The sequence below is a fragment of the Pinus tabuliformis genome, chromosome 7, assembly GCF_031772625.1.
Source record: "Pinus tabuliformis cultivar Carrire ecotype Pingquan chromosome 7, CPIR1, whole genome shotgun sequence".
Lineage (NCBI taxonomy): Eukaryota > Viridiplantae > Streptophyta > Pinopsida > Pinales > Pinaceae > Pinus > Pinus tabuliformis.
The window spans coordinates 772,779,362-772,803,613 of record NC_142293.1 but is presented as its reverse complement, the minus strand read 5'-3'; positions in this window follow the sequence as shown (position 1 = coordinate 772,803,613).

Below are 24,252 nucleotides of genomic sequence, written 5' to 3'. Positions count from 1 at the left end.
AACCAGCACGAAGGATTTTCTAAGCTGTAGTGTAACCATACATATGACCACCACATGCCCCAGAGTGGTAATCATTGAGAGCTCTTTCAGCTTCCTCGATCGTGAGGCATCGACGAAGAACAAAATCGACAACGACACAGTATAAAGTATCGCAAATAATACGGCAGGGTTGGGAATGATGCCGAATCCTTCGACGATCATCCTTGGTCAATGTGGATCGGAACGTGGAGGTTTGGAGATACACAATGATATCACCGTAGCATGGATCAAGGGTGCTAATCAAGAAAAGGGTCTCATTTGGGAGTTATTCATTTGCACCAGCAGGGAGAGCTTTGGAGGGAAGGAAACAAATCAATTCAACGAAAACAAGTGACTTATTAGATTTGGCCGTAGTGAAGACGAAATCAAATTCTTGCAGGATAACGATCCATTTAGAATACTTGCCCCCTAGCAACTGACGAGTTAGGATATAGGTCATAGGGTTGCATTCAAAAATCACTGTAGTCGTACGTAAAAGAATATAGTGCCAAAAACGTTGAACAACTTGAATAACAGCCAAAGCCAACTTCTCGACATGTGCATAACGTGTTTCAGTGTCGAGGAGATTCTGGCTAAGGTAGTAGATCACATGTTCGCCGCTTTTGTCGTCGTCTTGAACCAACACCATAGTGATGGTGCTAGGAGCTGCGGCTAGGTAAAGGAAGTAATCTCGATAATAGTCCGGTAGATGCAACAAAGGAGCATTTATGAGGACGACCTTAAGATCATCAAAAAGTTTTTTGGGCCACCTTGTCCCATGCAAAGGGCGTTCCTTGTTTGAGCAACCAGTTAAATCCTATAGCTAACCCGACATAGTTGGGTATAAAACGACGGAGAAAGTTGGCCTATCCTTGCAGGCTCTAGAGTTGGTGCAGTGAAGATGGAGGGGGTAAATTTACAATGGCCTCGACTTTTAATCTATCCAGGAAAATTATGTCCTTGGAGACGATAAATCCAAGGAGTCGTCCTGATTCCACGCAGAAAACACATTTGTGTGGATTTAACTGAATGTTATAGTGTCTGAAGTGTAGAAAAATCTGCCAAAGATGGTTTGGGTGGTCTTGGCGCTTATGAGAATGGGCAGGAAGGTCATCCAAGTAAGGCTAGAAAATGTTGCAAATATCATGAAACGCATAGGGTATTGCCCGTTGAAATGTGGCTCCATCATTTTTGAGGCCGAAAGGGAGCTTCTTGTACACGAATGTACCCCATGGGCAGATAAAGGTTGTCTTCTCTTGGTCGACCGGTGCGATATTGATATGGTTATAACCAGAAAAACCATCCATAAAGGAAAAGATCTTGCTCTCGGCACATTCATCAATGATTTGATCAATGAAGGGAGTAGGATAGTTATCTTTAGGATAAGCACGATTAAGATCTCGATAATCCACGTAAACGTGGATCGTGCCTTGTTTTTTAGTCACTGGGACAATATTGGACACCCAATCTGTAAGGGGGATGGGATAGATGAATCCAGCGTTGAGAAGCTTTTCAACTTCACACTTAATAACAGCGGCTTCCTAGGGTGCACCGGGTGAAGTCATTGGAAAACGGGCTTTGCGTGTGGATACGTTGGTATTTCATGCACCATAATGCTAGGATCAATGCCAGGCATTTCTTCGTAAGACCATGCAAACACATCACGAAATTCCTGAAATAGACGAGTATATGTCTTGATCTCATCCGGAGAACAAGATACCCCAATATGAACATGTTCAATGACACCGGGTTTGATAAAAATGCCAATCGGTATCATTTGGGTAATATTACCCAAATTTCTTTCCGACCATACTTCATGAGTAATAGTTGGTGCCAGAAATGGAGAAGAGGACTCTTCAAAAGCAATAAACATGACCGATGGGCGAGGCAGGAATGAGGAGCGATGATGGGTATCGATCCATGGTGGTTCCTCGAGAGACATGATTTCCCTGATACCTTCATTGGCGAGGAAGGTCTCGGCTAAGGGATAAGATGATTCCAAAGTGCCAAGACATGGGGATTGAGAATACATATCGAGAGAGGTCTTCAACATATGAAAATCAGAGGATGTAGAGTTCGAAGCCAAAAAAATTTCCACCTAATTGACTTCGTGGGACTACGCGGAATGACCGTGCCCCATGAATCAACAAGATTTGGTGCAGGTATGACCCAGGGATCAGATTTAACCGAGACCATGTTGACAAAGACAACATGAGGAGGTGGGAGTGGAAAAATTCCCATTAAGATAGAATCTTTGAAGAGACCTACCCCCACACTCTCATAGGGAGCACCAGAGTGCTTGACGTATGGAACATTGCCATCGGAGGAGGAAGAGGTGAAGAAAGATAGCTGATCGACGGTGACAATCTTCCCTTGATGGGGAAAATGGATCACATGAAACAAAGAGAAGGCCACGGCATGCATGGAATGAGTCCAACTTCGGCCAAGTAGAAGATTATAATTGACATTGGTGTCAACAATCTCTACTTCGACTTGCACTGTCTTGCCTTCCCGGGTGATGGCAAGGTTAGGTAAGACACCAAAGGGTCAAGAATCGCGCCCATCGAAAGCTTCCAAAGTGTCCGGAGATTGGTTTAGTGTAGGGGAACCAATAGCCTTCCAACATGCAGTTGACATGATGCAAGTGGAAGCGCCTTCATCTATGAAAGTGTAGTGGATGGTCTTATCATTAATGATTACCTAAATAAGAAAGGCAATTTGATGAGGGAGTCATGGAACATGGTTCTCCAGATCAAAACAGATCAAATTAGAATCAGTGGGATTGATGCCCCCGATAGCCGACAGCAAATATTTCCGCTGTGATGGGCAGCTTTGGAGTACCTTGAGAGCCGACATGGCTGACGGCGCCTGAGCCAAATCCTCAACAATATTATAGTGCTGAGCAGCTCGGGCGTTGGGATTATACGAGGATTTCTGCAGCACACCTCGAGAGGGCAGCCGAGTAGCGGAATCAGGGTTAGGGCGCTCGATTTGCAGAGGGCCAGAATTTGGGGTGGAAGAAGAAGGAGCAACTTCTTTTTCTTTCCTAGTTTCCGGAGCTAGAGTTTGATAATCTTTCGATCGGGTAGCCACATTAATGGGCGTGCTCATCATGAACACTTGAGATCCAGAGGAAGCAGATCGAGGTTGGTCTACCATTTGAGTCTGCTGAGACAGAAATGGCTCTTTAAGGACAACAGGGGTCCCTTTGAGAAGGTGACTAACTTTGGATTGTCGTGGACAATCCTTAGTATAATGATCCTCCTTGCAAATGAGGCAGGGATACTTAGGTTTCCGTTACAAAAATTCGCTAGCAGATGATTTGGGAGGACCCTGTTTCGAGGCGTCGACTTTACCTTTGCATTTGACTTTCTTTTTTCCTTTCGAGGATTTGTCCGCTGTGGTAGACCGGACAGTGTGGACCTCTGAGGTTTTACCAGGGCTTGGTGGATTTTGAAATGAATTGCTAGGAGTAGCATTCGAGACCGACTTCTATTTGGAAGACGTTTTAGCAGGGGTCTGGGATATTGAACCAATAACTCCATCAACGGGAGGAACAGCTGGTGACTTTGATGCTGCAGGATCGAATAATGGCCGCGGAGCATTGGGTAACAATTCATATAAGGTGCTAGATTGAGAGTAAACTAGATCCAAGCACTGGGCACGGGCAATGGCTTTCTCTTCAATGACGCATCCACCCATAGCTATATCACGAGCAATTAGGGCTACGAATGATTTGGTAAACCATTCAGTGAGAAATTGATAAGCTATCTCGAACTTGATCAGGTGACATCTATGTCTCCATTCATGGATATGATCAGAGGTGCGTTGCAGTGTCCTGCTTAAGCGATGTGAGCAAATAGGTGCCAGTTTCATAATGAACCGGAAGCTGAAAATGTGTGAGGAAATCCATGGCTAATGAATTGAAGTCATGGAAAGTACTTCGAGGTAGCTCGATGTACCATTTCGCTATGACACTCGTGAGGGTTCGTTGGAAAAGACGAAGACGAATGGAATCATCCACGTATGAGTTCGACGAGCACCAGAGGTGATATGTCATCACATGGGCCTGAGGATCTTCTTTAGCTTTTCCATCGAACTTTGGGCAATCACTTGGTATCTTGGACGGCACCAAAGGCTAGTATGGCGAATGAAGAATCAGATCATTCGTAAGACGCGATACATCCAGCAACTCAAGTGTAGCCAAGAAAGGTAATTGAGTGTTAAAAGGCATGGGAGGTCGATAGGCAGGCCCATAAGGAGGATCCCATCCCTGCTGGTAAGGATTTTGACCCCACAGTGGGGGATTTTGGCCATATGGCATCTGAGGCTGCCCCATTGCAGATTACCTTGACCAAAGGGAGGATTCAGACCTTGAATACCTTGAAACTATCCATGCACAGGTTGTTGATAGGCAACATATGGGTTAAAAGGCTGTTGAGCCTGTTGACCTTGGACATATGGGTATGGGACCTGTTGTCCTGGAACATAGGGCTGTTGGGCCTGTTGTCCCTGAACAAGAGGGTTCTGGACCTGCAGTCCTTGGGCATAAGGTTGATACACTTGTTGCCCTTGGATGTAGGGGTTTTGTACCTGGTGCCCTTGGCCGGTAGGATTCTGAACCTGTTGACCCTGGACAAGAGGATTCTGCACCTGCTGCTGCAGGATTTGACCTTGACCCTGTCCCTGCAAGGGTTGACCTTGCTGATATGTATACAAGGGTTGTTGCTGCCCGGGTTGGTTTTGCTGTTGCAAGGGCTGACCTTGTGGTTGCAAAATTTGTCCCTAGGGCTGCAGAGGTTGGCCCTGTGAGGGTATGGGTTGAGAGGTATGCAGAGCATATTGCATCTGTTGCTGCGTGGCCTGCTGCAACTGTTGAAAGGACTGACCTTGCAGTTGTTGCAAGTGACCTTGCTACGAGATAATCTACCCTTGTTGTTGCGCAAAAAGCCCTTGCTGCAACAAAGGTTTCCCTTGCGGTAACAAAGGCTACCCTGGTTGGTCAGAAGTTGTCCTTGCTGTTGCAAGGGTACTTGAACAGTGCCCGAGAAATTACCAAACTAAATCTAGCCATAGCCAGGCTGGATGTACTGCTTAGGTTGGAGGGTGTAAGGTTGATTAACCAATCCTTGAGAACCATATGGAACGTAAGGATTTTGGTATTGGACTTGAGCCCCATAGGGCTGCTGATACTGAACATTTCTCGATCCAGACGGACCACCAGGATTCTGAACCTGTTGGTACTAGACATTGCTTGATCCAGTAGGGTCAGCAAGGTTGTAAATAATACCATAAGAGGGCTGGTTTATACCAAGCATGTGAGCTTGTGAGCCGCTCACATTAGTGGCACCTAACACCATAGAGACATTCAGGTTCTGCCCCCTAGGCAGTGGCACAATCTGGCCACTGACTAACAGGACAGAAGAATTGGCAGAGACAATCTTTGAAATCGCCAGTTGAGACTGACGCATAACTGGGATCGATGATACAAGAGTGTTTGGGACGGTGGGTTGCACCGGGACTGAAGTAACAACTGGTTGGGAAGTCGTGTTCGTGACGAACAGACTTGACGTAGGCCTTACACCTGACACCCAAACAGAATTATGGTAGAGTGATGAGGCACTAGGTGTGCCTGAAACTAAGTGTCCCAAAAACACATAGCCGAGTGGCAAACTGGCGGGAATACCTTCTGAATAAGGGAAACCCTCGGGAGGGAACTGCAACTGCAATTCTCCCCCCTCAATAGTGTGTGGAGTAGAAACTTCAGACTCATCCGGAGAAGTGACTAGGGCATCGCCTTTGGGTTCCATGTCTGAAAACAAACGACGATGAATGGCCGAACGTATACTGGGGGTAAATTTCCAAAGGAACACCCGGTTGGTCGTATGGACTGTAAGGATGCTGCGGTGATATCTCAACAACGTCAAACAGAGGGTTCGGAGGATAGATAACCAGTCCAAGTTGACTGTCAGTGGTCGGCGAGTTCTCTGGAGTTCGAATGGGATTATCCGAAGATTCCGGGCCAAGATCAGCAGATGACCCTGAATCGAAAGTAGGCAGAGGATGAGATGACAATGGTTGAAGAGTCAAAACAATTGCGAGTTCACCATTTTGGTCCTTTAGCAACTTTGGTAACTCAGGAAACAACTCCTCTGACAATCTTTCAGATGGAGGAGAGGAAGAGGAATTGGGTGAACCAGATGGTTCAGCCACGATGACCTTGTCTTAGTCGACAGAACAAGTAACTTCAAGGCTTTAAAAATGTCCTTTTAAGGGAACTCATGATTTGGTCAAAAAGACTAACAGGATGTTTTGGATCATGGGCAATCAATTATTAAGATGCATAAAAGACTGATGTTCTTTCATTTTTAAAGAGTCAAGAAAGAAACAAAGATGACTCTATCACTTTCGATTGGAAACGAGCTTGAAAGGACAAGTGCTCGAATGATCTTTTAAGTTTAATGAGTCAAAAATATCAAATGACTACTCTAGATGATCTAGGTAAACAGGATTACCAGGCAACCGTGAACTGCAGAATACCTCCTGGCAAACCAAGAAGTACGAGCAGACAATCTCCCCAAATGTTGTGTTCAGTGTATCACGCTTGCAAGGCAGCTGACTCGGCTTCCTAAGGATAAAAGGATTGCAGCCTAGTGGGGTCTCCCGTTATATACTTGATGGTACGAGGAGCACAAATCCATGCTAGCACTATCTAATGTCGAAGTTAACGACAACTGCTAGGTTTACAGACGCCGGAACACATCTCTAGCCTAGACCTTCTAGATATGATCGTTAATGAGAAATGCGCCTTAGGTTAATTGAATTCATTTTAGAGTTGATCTTGAGTTAAGTTTCAGTTTTCAGGTCTTAGCGATGATACTCGAAAAACCTAAAATGCAACTAAATGGGACAAGACCCTTTCAATTCAATGAAATGCCTACACTAGAGAGGGTAGAACTACTCAATCAAATGCAAACAATCAAGCAACTGAAAATGAAATAATCTTTCACTACTTCACTTTTTCAAAAAATAAACTAATGAAAAATGCATTCCAATTCCTAATTTCCTGACAAGAACTTATCTACCAATCCTTTTGAAATGAAAAAAATTCTCTTTCTATTTCAAATGCTGATGCAATTCTAGTTTTTTAAGAGATGCAAATCATAATGATGCAACAAGCTATAATTTCATATTTTCTCATGAAACAATGAAACAAACTTTTCGCATACAATCTTTCAATGAAAAAATTTTCGAGACTATGAGCTCTTCAAGTAGATGCAAACATGAAAAGAGAAGTTCATTCAGATCAATGAAACACTAACTTTACCAAACACAAGATCGGCAATGTAATCTATCCCGGGAAAAGACATTCAAACTAGTAAACAAAACATTTTCAAAACTCATGCAAAAGAGGTTAAATTCATAAGAGGGACCAAAAACAAATGCAAGGAGAAAACACACCCACAACCGGACTTGATGAGTCCACAAGTTGTCGAATGGACGACTAGCTAGATGTCCTAGTGTCGCTAGCCATTCAATGACTCGATCAATCAAACAACAAGATGACAAGCCAACAAGCAAGCAAAACCAAATGAAAAGTGCTTCCTAATCAGAGAGAAAACAATCAAAAGGGTTCACAAGGTCAAAAACACAAGAGCAGAACACACTGGCCAAGATTGGGGTTTAGCCCTAATCTTCACTTACAGAGATCGGCGCAACTGCCTAACTAACAACAAGCGCCAGAGGCGGGTCGGCATGATTGTTCCTTTGCAATTCACGCTGGTCGGTGCGACTGTTCCTCCACAATTCGCGCTGGGCGACGCGACTGTCAGCCGATTAAACGTGTTGTTTGAGGGAACTAAGGAAAAATACAAAAATTTTCAAAACAAGGACTAGATCTTCTACTATGAATTTTAGACTTAGGCCAATAAGCAAGAGAAAATAAATAGAACCAAAGGGAAAACGTGAGGCTAACAAAGTTCTCATGAAATCATGAAATCCAAAACAAACAAAAGATGGGATCTCCCTAATAGAGTCGCCAATTTGTGGTGAAGTAAAATTATAAGTGCGGACACAAACGAATTCCTCTAGCCCGATAATGGGTCTAGCCACAACAAATACATTCTATGGAAGATTTCCTTAGGTTAGAATCGATCAAGAGGGCCTACCTCTTGGTCTCTTATCCTGCTTGATGATGTCCTTGCTTGCTCGCTCCAGCGATCTCTCGCTTCCATCTTCAAGCTCCTGAAACAAGTAAACAACAACAACACACAAACATAATAATAGACAAACTGCATTTCAACCTACTTAATGAGTTAAGAAGCATCAAGACACGAATATGTAATATTACAAAACATGTAGGAAATCAATTGATAGTTGCAAATATTAATATCAAAGAGAGATCACAACCATTCGTCTTGACGTCGCAGTCTTGCTCTGACAAGACCAGGTTCCCACACACTTCTGCTAGCATCCCATGATGGCTTCAAATAACAATAGTTCAAAGGCTTTAGACTTCACTTCAAACCAAACACACTTATCCCTCACACAACTAGATGGTTACAACTAGTAATAGCTTGCTTGTCTAATCAAAATAGTATACTCACACTCAGTCAACACTCTAACTATGACTATAACATCCACACTAGTTTGTGCTTGGGAAGAAATGAGGTTTATATAGGAAATATGGATGGGAGATGGATCCTCTTCTCATGGGAGAAGGACTTATCCCCTGAGGTAGTTTCATCATTATAGGGGAAAGGAGCCCAAATTGTCATCCTCAACCCCATCCGGCCAAACCATTTACCAGACTTTTGTTATGGAGCTTCTAGAGTTGGAAGCTTCGGCTCTAATTTAAAAAACTTTCCATAATAGGACCGACACGACTGGAACACAGCTCAGTTGCACCAATCGGCCCGGGGAATAGTGCTAATCTCTGCACATCGGCGTGGGGGAGACAAAGGTCATTAGCGCTGGTCTTGTACACTGAGAAAATAGAAGTTTAAAGGGAAATGGTGCAAAAGGGAAATGATCTGTTCATGAAGAAGGACATAATGCAAATTTCTTCATGAAGGCAAAGCATGCGGGGTTCACTGTAGAGGTCCTCCAGGATCAAGAAACAAGGAGTACAGGAACAATGACAAAATGTTGTCTAACTGTAGTATGGGAATAGAATAAAGAATAGAATATATTGTGTTACAATTGTGTTTATTCGATCATTCTGAAAATCTATTGTTTTCTAGATAATGAGGCACTCAACATCATACCTTTATTGAATTTATTTACTATAAGTTATGATAATTATAAGATTTGAATTGAAAATGATGTTACCTAAAATAATATAATAGTACACATTATTAGAATAATAAAATCATAAAATACTTTAAGAACCATTGATACACATAATTAGTTATTTTTTACTTTGATATTATTAGGGCGATTTAAATCTGGCTATGGTCACCCGATTTTTTTGTTTTTTAAAAATACATATTAATATCTGGACAACGTGGAGAGTAAATTTTAAGCAGTTGTTTTTAGTGAGATTTTTTGGAAGTTTTTTCCGTCGGTTTTTCCGGTCAAATTTCTCTAAAATCCGGTAGCAATTTATTGAAATCGCAAGGTTGATAGGTAATTTCTGCACAATCAAAGCGTCCTACGGGTTTTACAGGGTGCTGAATCCAAATATGCAGTTAAAGAACCATTTTAAATAATACAAATCAAGATTTAACCTCAAATTTTTCCGCCGGATTCTGTCACCGGAATTTCCAAATAGTCCCACTAAAAACAACTCCAAATTTTAATAGATTTTGCCTGGTAAAAGTGTGCACGTTTTTTACATGTCATAACGAGCTGCTTTTTCTATTAAATGCGAATGACTTGGATACTTGGCGTTAAACCGTTTCTTATAATTAGGAAAATAGCATGTATGCCCATAAAAGTCAAGTCATCAAACATTCTCTTGTGGGTTTGATCATATTAAACATGCAGAATCCAGATGAGACAAGGCTGAAAAAGGAGAAAATAGATTGAATCTTTATATAAATCGTTCATGAAATAGTTCAGGAGTAGCACGAACTGAGCAAGGAATATGATGCCACGGGAGACCTTGAATCATAAACTAATTAATAATTAGATACAGAACTATGGTTCTTACTTCCCCTGACAATATACGTACGAAACATTGACTTGTTCCTACCTTTGTAAGTCTGGAGAGTGAACTTTGTGACAGAGTTCGCAACAATAGATGAAGATGCAGATTGAGGCTTGGCTGCAATATTTGCAGGCTTCATTATTAGCTTTGGTGTATGATCAGTAAGAGTCTCCGCATTTTTTGACGTTCTTCCAGAGCGCAGAGCCTCCTTAAGGTAAGGAACTTTGACTCTAAACCATCACAAGCCTCTCTCCAAACCGTTGTTTGGTATACTCTTGGATACAGTAAGTATTTAGAGAGCATCATGCTATTTTTACCCATTTGTTAGTACCTATTTGAAGTAGTAGCTATTCGAAGTCCTTGCCGTTAGTATCTATTTCAAACTGATTTGTACATCTTTGCATCCTTTGTTGAAATTGAATGGATTTCATGTTTTCCCAAAATATGGCCAAGCACAACAAATTCTAGGTTATCAATAGATAGATAGTCGACTGGTAAGAAGAAGCCTTCCTTTACCTCTTCCTTTCCCATTGCTCTGTAGGCCGTTGTTGCAGGTTGTAGCTAGTCTATAGTTAACACAGCTAGTCTGGAAGAACCATGACAAACTGTTAACTGAATAGATATACATTTCGGTGTGGGTATTAAACTTCTTTTTTTCTTCATTCAATAATTGTTCAACGAATGAAAAGTTGTTGCCAAAATGGCTGGATATTTTAAATTGCCTCTTGAATTTCATATGTTTATAAGTTTCAGTGACTGTGGTTTAGGATTATGGAGAATTTTTGGTAATTCTACAATGTGGTTATAGTAAATCTGCAGGTGGAACATACAAAGTGATGTATTAAGAAACATGCTATTAATTTTCAAACCATGGTAAGTGGATTATGAACTCAGAAAGAATAACCTAGATATTAGGTGGCTAAAAATTCAAAACAATAGATCTAAGCATGCTAATCTACAAACACATACTGCTGAAAATTTGAACAACAAATACTCAAATTCGGGCTCTCAAATCACATTTATCTTCTATTAAACTCAAAATGAATAAAACACTTTGCAATAGTTCAAAACAAAACCTAGCTAACCAATACATGGTGCACTCTCAATCTTCTTTAGAGAATAGGAAGAGAAACGAACACACCATGAATCTAACCATACTCTAATCACCTATTGCACTATAGTAACATGTATAAGATAAGAGATCCTCACCAATGTGCCCTGAGTAGAAGATGAAATGGCGCATGCAAGCATGCATCCCTTCCTTGAGATTCATGCTCTCTACTTAAAATGGAAACTTCTCATGCATGACTACTCTAATTGACTAGGGATCCATGCCTTTCTATTAAAAATAGATCATGCATGTTAAGAATAACAAAAGCAAATATTTGATACTATAATTTTTTTAATCTAAAACTGGAGTTGTTAAATTTGAAACAACACGTAAACTATAAATAATTGAAGGTCAAGGCATGTATGCACCCTCTACCAAACAATAGTCTATGTTGTCTCTTACACCCTCATTCAACTTGTTCATCACTGATGTAAGGAAAGATTGAAGGCACCATCTCTGCTGCAACATCACTGGCTAAGCAACAAGTAAAAATGCTTAACGCATGCATTAGATATAGGTCATAAAGGTATTAATAATCTGATTTATGTATGTTCTGGAGTTCATGTTGTTAGGTGTCCATATAAATGCCTATATATTGACTATGCCTCCTTGTCTCTAGCCCTCAATCAAGAATTTGTCACATGCACATAGGTGTGTGTATATATATATATATGTTTTTTTGTATTTTTTCTTTTCTTTTCTGAATTATAAAATTTGAGTTCAAATGATATCCCATTTGATGTGTCTAGATCTTTTTCCCATTTCATTAAGTCACAAAAAGATACAGAATAATAAATAAATTGCCTTCAATTGAAGAATCCTGACAACAAAAAGGTTGCGTAATTCTATGGGGTGGTGAGGTGTGTTGAAGAATCTAGGGCAATTAGCATTAGTAAGATTCTTCTAGATTTGATAACAATTTGTGAAGTGATTTTACAATTTATCTTAGCTTGATCTTCTTCTTATTATAAGTGTATGTGTTTACTTCATCAAACTTCTACCAAAAACAAAGAGACAAGAACTCAAGAAGTGGGCATTCTGCCAGGGCCAAAACCTCTCCCTCTTGGAGAGGAAAACCCACACGTAATTCTTCTTATAGAGATTCCAATTGATGAACACCAAGACCATGACCCTTGACCTACTAGGCCACTCCAAGACCAAGACACCAATTCTCTTTTTTGTCACTGCTGAGATCATCACCACTGCTGCTTCACTGAGGTCATCATTACTGTACCTTCACTGAGATATTCATCATAACAACGAGATCATTTTTGTTGCACCATTCCCACACCTTGACTGAGATCTTCACCTTGTAATTATGTCTCCATCAGGATCATGACTATACTGATATCGTAATTGTGTTAAGGATGAATGCCAAGATAGAGTGTGATACTATGGGATCACCAAGATCCTTGTCATCACATCTACCCATCCAAATTTACAGTCCTGTACCCCTCCTAAATTCAGTCCCGCACCCATATGAAATTACAGTCCTGCACCATATGAAATTGCAGTCCTGCACCATACGACATTACAGTCCTGCACCTCATACGAGATTTCAGAGATGTCTAAATTATTTTCTTCTGTGGTGACTTCAACTGCGTATATATAGTAGTTCTACCTCCATAAATAAGCCGAACTGTCACCATGAACTGTTGTGTCTCCACATATGAGCTGACTTGTCATTTAAATATATTTTGAGGCCGACATCGCTGCTTTCTTCATCGTTTAGTAGGTAGACTTCTTCAAGAGGATTGTGCTTGTCTTGGAGGGTTGTTCTAGACACTCGTTTGACTCATATATATTACATATATCCTCAAGAAGAGATCTTTACACATGCTTTTGACTCTTTTACTTTCATATACCTATGGAAGAGCAAGAAATTCATTCATATAATTTATAGAAATAATATTTATTTTTCTTGACAAGTACAAAGATAAAATTTACATTGACGAATACCAAACCTAGTTAGACTTTTCTTCAACAAAGTGGATATTTCATGCATAATTAATTTCCTATTTCCTTCAACATCAAACCAAATACCTCCTTCAATCTCATATACTAAGAATCTCCTTCACAATTGGAAAAGCAAACGCAGGCTCAACAATCTTGAGAGCTACTCTGCTCGCTCTTAGCTCAAAAATAATTTCTTAGTCAATTGTTAAAACGAACACTTGCACGCCTTAATATTTGCATAAATTCCCAATAAAAGGAAAAAATAAACACGCCTCTACAAGAATTTACATCCATTAAGGCTTCCTATCGATCCTTAAAAAAAAACAAAAACAAAAATTTGCAAAACACATGTATTTTTTCAAATTGGTGCCTTCAGTCTTTTAGAAGACCATATAGATGCAGATCCATCTATAGGTACAAGAGACACCACAAAAGTCATATGAGAAGTATATGGACATGCATGATAAACATAGAGTAGAGAATCATTTAAGGTGGGAAACAGAGTATGGCGATAGTTGAACAAGGAGAGGTTACAGGGGCCTAGTAAGAAAATCAAGGCTATGCAGTATGGGTCCTTCGAGATACTAAAGAAGGTGGGTGATAATTCCTACCGATTTAGTTTACCACCATATATGTGCATTTACTCAGCTGTGAATGTAGAGAATCTGAAACTCTATGAGCCCTCCATGCTAGATCAGGAAGAGGAACATGTTGTACCTTCTGTGGAAGATTTCGCACTAGATGCTTAGGCAAAGTTAATAGAAGAGACAATTTTGTAGAAGATGTTTAGAACTACAAGACATGGGTAGCATGACCTTTGGAATATTGTGCTGAAAGGACAAGTTCCATGCAAAGCTAAAAGGTACACCCAGGAGAAGGTGGAGGAAAAAATTCCTCACCTCATTCAATGAAGCTTTAGGGGACCAAAAGCCTCCCAAATGGGGGATGTGTGATTCATATTGAATCATTATATTTTTTTCATCCATCTCAATGCTTCTAGAGTGGAAAAGATGGAGGAATAAACTCTCATGACCATTTTTATTGACGGGATCCAATTTGGTAGCTTGTGGTTTGAAACCTTCCGAGAATGTCTTGAGGCATCAAACGACTTTTTTGGGGGGTAAAACTTTCCCACTTTAGTGTAGAACCCTTTTTTACTATTCTACACATAAATACATTTCCAACAACACATCAATCACATCAATTGAAGTCTGTATGTGAAAGTGATGCCACTTAGAAGTTGACCTTCTTGTTTTCACCACCATAATTAGAGAGGATGGCACGTCAACTCCCATTATTTGTGAAAAAGGGGCTAACCACATAATTACAATATAGAAGATTCTATATTGTAAATTTGGTTAAGAGTTGAGGTAGTCAAACCTAACCATTGGTAGGCTATCGGGCCATGTTATAATCAGGTTCACCATATTCCCACAAAGAGTCTAACTGACTCGACATCTTGTTTGAACTTGAATTTGAACCTATGGCACAATTTTGTTTTTTGGAAAAACTTAAAAACTACCCATCACATATAAATCAATATATATGTCTTAAAATATAAAATCAAATTGTGAATTTCAAATTTTAGAATCCTCTTCTCACTCACTGAAGTTAATAGTGAACACACTTATATTCATTAAACAAGGGCTTGAAAGTTTGAATTTTTGGAACATGTAAACAATCTATGGTAAAAAATAATAATTATAAGGACCATGCTACAATAATCCCAACCCTAGTGACAACAAATGAAGTCTAAAACATTTTGATTCAAATGGGAAACAAACTAAAAATGGAGGTGATAGATAGATTCAAATCATTCACGAATTTAGGGTTGTGGGTTAGCATGATAGGGTTATCTTGATTCTTATTGGATATGTAACAACCACAAGGTTAATCTAAGTCAATCGTTCACCATATATATTGAAAAAATCTACAGTAGTATGTACAATTACAAAGAGAATCCATACATGCAAATTGGCGGTTGCTATCTCTCACACTAAGAAGTGGACAAAAATCCAAATCCATGCCACAAAATTGGTCATATTTCCTCCTCTTCGACAATGAAAAACTGCGCCTCTCTCCATAGGGTTGAATCATTAATAATTGAGTGATAAATGAGTTAAAAAATCTGATTTTCCCTAACTTATACGTGGTTGGGAGAGGACTCATGACTTTTTGGATTGAATCATGATAAAATCATGTTATTTATTTATTTTTTATTTTCTTTGAGTTTGAAAAACTTCCAAAAAACTTGGCCAATAACACTGACAAGTTGAAAAAATCACGATTTCTATTTTTTATCGAGATGTTATCGAGAGGTTGATAACGATATTTATAGATTTGGTTGTATTCTATACCGCCCAAAAATTTGAGTATCTTGTATCTACTTCCTACCTTCCACAACTTGCCAATCAATTTCTCAATGACCTTTTTTAGTGTCCACCTTTGTAATATTTGATGCTCAATGCAATTTGTTATTAGATGTTACCTTCATTTCTAATAGTTGTGAGCAAAGTTGCTTTACTTTGTTCCCAGTTGTTGATTAATAATTAGACATAACAATGATCTAATGAAGATTTGTTGGAAGTCTAATATGTAAGGGTTGTAGTATTTGGTATTATTCAAATGAGAAAGAGTATGAAAAATCAAACAAGTGGGATAGTTGTAAAGCAACATAGTCCTTGCTTCTTTTGGTAGTTATGAGATTAGTTGTTCATGTCAATCCAAGACTTGAAATTTCTGTTAAACCACATTATTGCCGTATGACCCAGTCCATTACTATACATGCATCACATTAAACAAAATTCATGCAGGTGCGAAAGAAGTGTTGTGTGGGATGGAAGTGTGCAAAAGAAGTGTGTGTGTGGGGGGGGGGGGGGGGGGGGGGGTTTGTAGAGGGAGGAACATGCAGAAGAGACATCCACACTTCTGCACCTTCCACACCTCGGGCACACCACTTCTTGCTAAAAAAATGACACAATGTAGATGGACAATATTCATTTATTTGTCATTCTACTTCGAAATATTTGCATACTATATGGAAATTGGAAAAACATTGCAAAGATAATTTCAAGAAACTGGTGGATTAAATCATTATTTTACTCTCAATGCAATCTTGCGTGAGAAGAAGATCCGTAAATACTTGAACATATCATATAATTTTTTCCTTTTTCCTTTGCAAAATTTAAGTTGTTTTATCTTTTCATGTTTCCAAATTTTCACCTATATATTTTTGGAGAAAACAATTGATGGCATTTTAAGTTTTATCAACCCAAAGTTGATTTAAAATATAAAAGCTAATTGTTTTACCATTTCAAAATTTTGAATTTTTTCTTACATATAATTGGAAAAATATTAATGGCTTTGTAAGTTTTAGGAATCGATTAAAACAACAAAAAATTAAAAATTAAAAATAAAACCATGGTTAAATATAATATAAATGTTCATTCAATTTGATTGAATCAAACTTATTTAAGTACTGAGATTCTCAATCAAACTTGTTTGAGAATTGAGATTTTCTAATGTGAAAAGACATCGTGGTTTCGAAATATCTGTAAGCATGTTTTCAGAGGTATTATATTCAAACTCAAAATACTAACTGTATACTCTCATGAAAAATGAGAAAACGAGATAAATTTAATTTTTAAAATTGATTTATTATATATATATATATATATTAATTGTTAAGAAAACAAAGTTTAATTGTTTTTTTTTCTTCTTTTTTTTAATTTCATAAAGTATTATAATTATTTTGTTTCTAAGATATCTAGATATATATAAAATTATTATTCTACGGTCTAACAACTTTTAGATAGGCATGAGTATCACTCTTTCCTAGCCTCATTCCTATTGGATTTGTTGGCTAGGAGAGCAATAAGAAAACTAAGAGCAAACTGTCAAAATTTACATAATAACGAAAAACACAATGACCATAGAGCCCAAAATACATAGAGAATGAAAATACAATCCACTGTTATCAAGGGAGGAAATGTTGGTGCATGCCTGAGACTAGGTGCATCCAAAGGTCTAGGATCCCCATGAACATGAAATCTAGATGAGCAAGCTGAACCTTGACCTGATCAAGTGGTTCATTTGTGCATTTGTGACTCCCGAAGAATGACATTATTAAAAGAAAAAAATTACATCAAATAAATAAAGTTTAGTTGAAAAATTAATCTCATTAAAAAGAGTTCATTCATGTGTGAAAGAAGTGTTGTGCAGGATGAAGGTGTGTGAAAAAAAGGTGTAAGGAGCAAGAAATGTGTGCGGAGGGAAGAAGATGCTGAAGAGACATCCACACTTCTGCACCTCCCTAACAACACTACTTGCTAGAAAAGAAGACACGTTGCATGCATACAATATCGATTTATTTGTCATTTTACTTGGAAATATTTGCATACTATGTAGAAATTGGAAAACTTAGCGAAGATAATTCCAGGGATTTGGTGTATTAAATCAATATTTTTCTCTCAATGCAATTTTGCCTGAGAGGAACATCCAAAAATACTTATGCATATTATATTTTTTTTTTTCCTTCTTCCTATACCAAATTTAAATTGTTTTACCATTTCATGTTTCCTAATTTTCACATATATATATTTGAAAAAAATAATTGATGGTTTTCTAAGTTTTATGAACCTAAAATTGAGTTAAAATAGAAAGAACATCCAAAAATACTTATACATATGAATGTTTTCTTTCCCTTTTTCCTGTACCAAATTTAAGTTGTTTTACCATTTCATGTTTCCTAATTTTCACATATATATATTTGAAAAAAAATAATGGATGGTTTTCTAAGTTTTATGAACCTAAAATTGAGTTAAAATAGAAAAATCTAATTGTTTTACGATTTCACATTTCTAAATTTTTGCTTACATATAATTGAAATTTTTTATCGATGAAATCGATTGAAAAAAAAAGTGGTTAAACTTAATATAAATGTTTATTTAATTTGATTGAATCAAACTTGAACTGAGATTCTTAATCAATTTTTTTAAGAACTGAGATTCTTGAACTTAAAGAGACATCATGGCTTTGAAATATCTCTGTGAACGTTTTCAGTGGTACAATATTGAGACTCACAATACTAATTATATACTATGATGGAAAATGAGTTGAAAACCAGATAAATTTAATTTTTAAAATTGATTTAATATATATATATATATATATATATATATATATATGATGATGGTTAACATCCACTGAGACCAAACTTTGGTCTATCAGACCTAAAGAAACAAATTATTTAGTTTGATTTAAGATTTTGTTTCTATGTTTAAAAAGCTTGGAGAGAAGCCTCCCAAGCTCACTATAATTTTGACATCGTAAAAGGCTAGGAAGGTCAGTATTGTGACAAAGATTATGAAACTGAGATCTAATGTGGTTGTACGCGGGGCACTCTAAGAGGAAGTGGTTTTCATCCTCAATGTTCCTATTCTCATAGAGATGGCAGATCCTTTCCATCCATGGTGTTTTAGGAACTGCCCAACGTCCTATTTCACTATGGAGCTCATGAGAGTTCGTTCTAATCTTTGTTATATTAATTTTCTTGTTTCAACTACCTAAAACAGAGAGATATTTTTGATCTTCTAGGGTGGGGTTGATGACCTTCTTATAATAACTTAATTTTATTTTAGCTGCTAATCTTTCTCACACCATAGTTTTTCTTTGAACTTAGAAGTAACAATATTTTTAATGTTATTAATGTTTTGCAATGCATCATTCTCATTGATCTCCCAATGGTTTAACCAGGGCCTTGTGTCTTTATACCACCCCCGTTTGAGCCTTAGTTGGTTTTGGATGGAATTTAAAGCTAGCTTAGGAAGTCTATGATCTCCTATGTTATTGAGCTTGTGCTTGTACAACAGAAGCCTAGTCATAGCTAGGCCCTCGATAGGTGAAAGACCTGCTTCTATAAGGAGAATAGGGTAGGGTGAATTGCTTTTAATTTTCAGGTTATACGTTATAAAGCGCTTCTAGATTTGCTCAATCTTTCTCCAGGATTCTCTAAAGATGTTGTAATCCCAAATCTCACATCCATATAAGATAACATGAATGACTAAAGTTTCAAAGAGGAACTTCTTTTTATCCCACATTACAAGGTTTACCGTTTTACAATTATTCTCAAGACCAAAGTAAGCTTTCCACCCCCCATTAATCCTTTTCTCAATGTTATAGTTCCAGTTGAGCTTGTGATGAATATCAATTCCTATGTACTTGTAAGAATACACTTCCTCCAAGTTATTATTGTCATACATAAAATTAGCATGGGTGTCCTTCTTGGATTTGATACTCATAACTTTTGTTTTGTCAGTGTTAACAGTCATACCCATGGTAGAGTAGAAATCCTTAAGAAGCCTAAGTTGCTTATCAAGATCAGATGGACACCTTGCGAGGAGAACAATATTGTCAGCATAGAGAAGAAGGATGACGACTATCCCAGCTAAGATCGTGCCAGCACATCCTGCTTCCTCTAAATAACCTTCGAGCTTGTCAATGTAAATTCCAAATAGGGTAGGGGAGAGAGGGCAACCTTGTTTAATTCCGATATTACATTTAATATTTTTCGACCACCCCTAATTATATATATATATATTTAAAAAAAACTTAATTGATTTTTTTTAAGAGCATAAAGTATTATAATTGACTTTTTTTGGAAGAACAATATTATTAAAAATAAAACATTTACATCAAATAAATAGAGTTTAGTTGAAAAAATAAATTTTAGTTGCAAAAGATAAAGTTAATTGAAACTCTTAAGCATAGTTTGTCACTAACAAGTGGGACAGCTAGAAAACTATGTATATGGAAAGACCAAGAATAACTTATATAGGTTATATAACTATGGTCATTTTCTTGAGTCTACTTCGAGAGTTAATTGTGAAAACGGTACTGAAAACACGAATAATTTTAGTTCATGTGCATGTAGTAAATATTAAGAGGCTAGTTGCGCAATTTTCTTACATGGTTAGATAGTGCAGTGAGACTATCAATAAATGAGCAACACAATTAATAACACAAAATTATTAAAGATTATATAAAAATAATAACAATCATTGAGAGTTTTGTAATTATTTAGCTCAATATTGATGTAATAAAAAAAATCTTATAGTAGAGTAGAGTGCATATAGCATGATGCATTGAAAGTGCTATTATAATGATGATTTTGGAAGAAAAATTGTTTTACAATGATCATGAAATATGTAATTAGTATGTGTGTGTGTATATATATATATATATATATATATTATTCACTCCTGAAGAGTGCATTTCGTTGTCCAATGCAAACATACATCTAACTATAATAACTTTTAGCACTTCTAATGTATTGTGTGAATTTGTGAATCTTAAGAAGCTCTATTACAATATGGATTTATTGGATTAACTATAATAACTTTTGGTACTTTCAATGCATTGTAAACTCAACAAAAAATATTTTGGTACCTTAACCAATAACAACAATACTGGTTTCGTTGCAAACTTTTATATAGTTTATTAAGCTATATAAATATGAATTCTATAATGTCACACATGGTGGAATCTTTTAGCCTACCAATTATATGGTGTTGATGTTGTAAATTTTTAGCCTACCAATTATATGGTGTTGATGTTGTAAATTGTGACAATTATGCAAGTATATCATGATAAGTCTTCAAAAAGCTATTATAACTTAATTATTTAAGCATTTCATGAAATTTCAAATTAATAAAAAAAAGGTTAAGTTTCATATAAAAGTTCAATAATATGACTGAATTAAACTTATTTAAGAACTAAAATTCTCAATCAAACTTATTTAAGAATTGAGATTCTCTAACTTGAAGAGACATCATGGTTTCCAAATATAGAATTGATATTCTCTAACTTGAAGAGAAATCATGGTTTCCAAATATAAGTGTGTGCGCATTTTGAGAGGTATTATATTCGAACACACACTGTATACTTCGACGTCTCTATCCTAGGAGCCGCCATACTACAACCATCTTTATTATAACTTCGAATGATAAGACACGACTCCTTTCTCTAGGATTAATTCGTGTACATGATCGAAAAACAATATTTTTGATTGAATTTTCATAGAATATATTTTGTAATGAAAGTACCTTCATTAATCTTTAACTTACCTTGATCTAGTAGTGCCCCTTTATTAGCTAATGTGTCTATTTCCATTTTCAGATGCCTTTTAAAATGGAAAAATTTAATTAAATCAAACTTTTCCAAAAGAAGCTTGATTTGGTGTAGGGTGGGGTATATCACATAATTTTTTTTTTTTCAACTTTTAACTTTGTCCACATGTTGAAGTATAATTTTTGAGAGCTAAGCATTCAACTTGGTTATTTGTTGAGATTTCAAGGCTTTAAGCAAATTGAATCTCTATTTCTTTGTCAGGGCGAAAAATAACCCCTCCCTCTCCCGTCTCTCCGTTTGGTTTTGATTTTTAAGAAATAAAATTAATTGTTTTTTTAAGGGCACAAAGTATTATAATTGACTTTTTTTAAAGAATTACATTATTAAAAAGAAAAAATTAGTTGAAAAATTAATTACATGAAAAAGAGTTTATGCGTGTGTGGAAGAAGTGTTGTGTAGGATGGAGGTGTGCGGAGCAGGGAATGTGTTCGAAGGGAGGAAGATGCGGAAGAGAAATCCCCACTTCTACACCTTTTGTACCTCCCACACAACACTTCTTACTAAAAAAGATGACACAATGCAAACATACAATATTCATTTATTTGAAGTTTTTTCAAGCATCTCGTGGATTAAATCAATATTTTGCTCTCAATGCAATCTTGCCTGATAAGAAGATCCATAAATACTTGTACATATGATATGGGTTTTTCCTTTTTTCTATGCAAAATTTAAGTTGTTTTATCATTCATGTTTCAAAATTTTAGTTTACATATATTTGAAAAAAATAATTGATAACTTTCTAAGTTTTATGAACCTTAAGTTGATTTTAAATAGAAAAAGTTAATTGTTTTACCATTTCAAGTTTCCGATTTTTAGCTTACACATAATAGAAAAAACTTAAGATGGCTCAATAAGTTTTAAAAATGTAAAATTAATTGAAACAAAAGAAAATAAAATAAAATTAGTTAAATGTGATATAAATGTTCATTCAATATGATTGAATCAAACTTATTTAAGAATTGAGATCAAACCTTAGTTTGAAAACATGGGTGTGCACCTTTTGAGATGAAAAATGAGTTGAAAACAAGATAAATTTGTTTTTTAAAATAGTTTTTTATTTTTATTTTTAAGAAAAGAAAAAACTGAATTGTTTTTTTAAGGGCATAAAGTATTATAATTGACTTTTTTTTTAAAGAATAGTGCTATTAAAAAGAAAAAAATTACATCAAACAAATAAAGTTTAGTTGAAAAATTAACTTTTAGTTGCAAAGGATAAAGTTTAATGGAAACTCTTAAATATAGTTGGTTAGTAACAAGTGGGATAGTTGCAAAATGAAGTATATGTAAAATCCATACATAACTTATACAGGTTATATAGCTATGGTCATTTTCTTGCATCTACGTGGAGAGTTAAACATTAAGATGATATGAACTAAAAACACAAATGGTTTCACATGCATGTACTAAATATTAAGAGGTTAATCTTGCAATTTCCTCTCACGGTTAGATAGTGCAACAAATGAGACTATCAATAAACACAATTAATAATACAAAATAATTAAAGATTATATAGAAACAATAATAGTCATTGGGAGTTTTGCAATTATTTAGCTCAATATTGAGGTAACAAAAAAAAATAGTATCATTGAGTAGAGTGCATATAAAACGCTACAAGTAGTATGTTGCATTGAAAGCATTATTAGAATGATGATTTTGGAAGAAACAATGTTTTATAGTGATAATGAAATATGTAACTAATATTTAATTTTTATTTTTATTTTTTTTGTACAATGTAAACATACATTTAACTAAAATAACTTTTGGTACTTTTAATGTGTTGTAAACCCTACCAAAACACTATTTTGGTACCCTACAAGTAATGACAATACTTGTGTCGTTCTAGACTTGTATATGGTTTATTAGGCTATATAAATATGAATTCTGCATTGTAGGCTATATAGTGGATTTCCGAAGACAATACTTCTTTCATTGCAGACTTTTATATAGTTGATTAGGCTATATAAATATGAATTCTATAATGCAAGCATGGTGTACTCTTCTAGTGTATTAGTTATATAGTGCTGACTTTGTAAAAGTGACACTTTATTTTTATTTTTATTTTAGTATACTTCATAATAGTAGCTTATGATTTATTTTCATGGATGGCATATTTTATAGAGATAACCTTGTCTCTAAAACTTCCTTATTAAGTTTTTTCTTTTTCTTATATGAGGTATTTATTTATTACATTTTCAGTTTTCTATCACATTGTAAGCATGTTATTATAAGTCTTCAAAACAAATAGAAGCTTCACGTCCATGGATTTGTGGAGATGAACTTATTTCTTTTTTTTCTTCGTAAATACTAATTCTATTAAAAAAGGAAAAAAGATATATACAATGAGGTCAAGACCTCAGAGGAGGCCGAGGCCATTCCTCAACCAGAAACTCAGAGATATTACAGTTCAGGCTTTCTGCCAAATTCACAGTACAAACTTCAAAATTTTGTATTTGGGCCCTGACACACTGAAAGATTTTACCAGGACTAATTCCGTCATGCCCCCCATTGACCAAAAAAGCACAAAAGTAACTAGCATAGCCATAGTTATAACAAAAAACAGAACCCATATTGGCAGTTGCCACGTCCTGTAACAAGATCATGAACCAGACAGAGACACATAAACTCAGAAACAACGACACGAAATCACAATTGCACAGCACATAGGCAAAAAGGATAGGCAAAAAGGCCACTCGGCAGTGAAGAGACAGGTTTAGTCTGCATGCTGCGGTGAATCCGGCGTGTCCCTCTCCACCTGGCTGGAAGAGGCTACCCAGGTAACGAAGCCGCTTTCATCTTGTCCTTCTGCTCCGCCTTCAGGAGTGGTCACCAG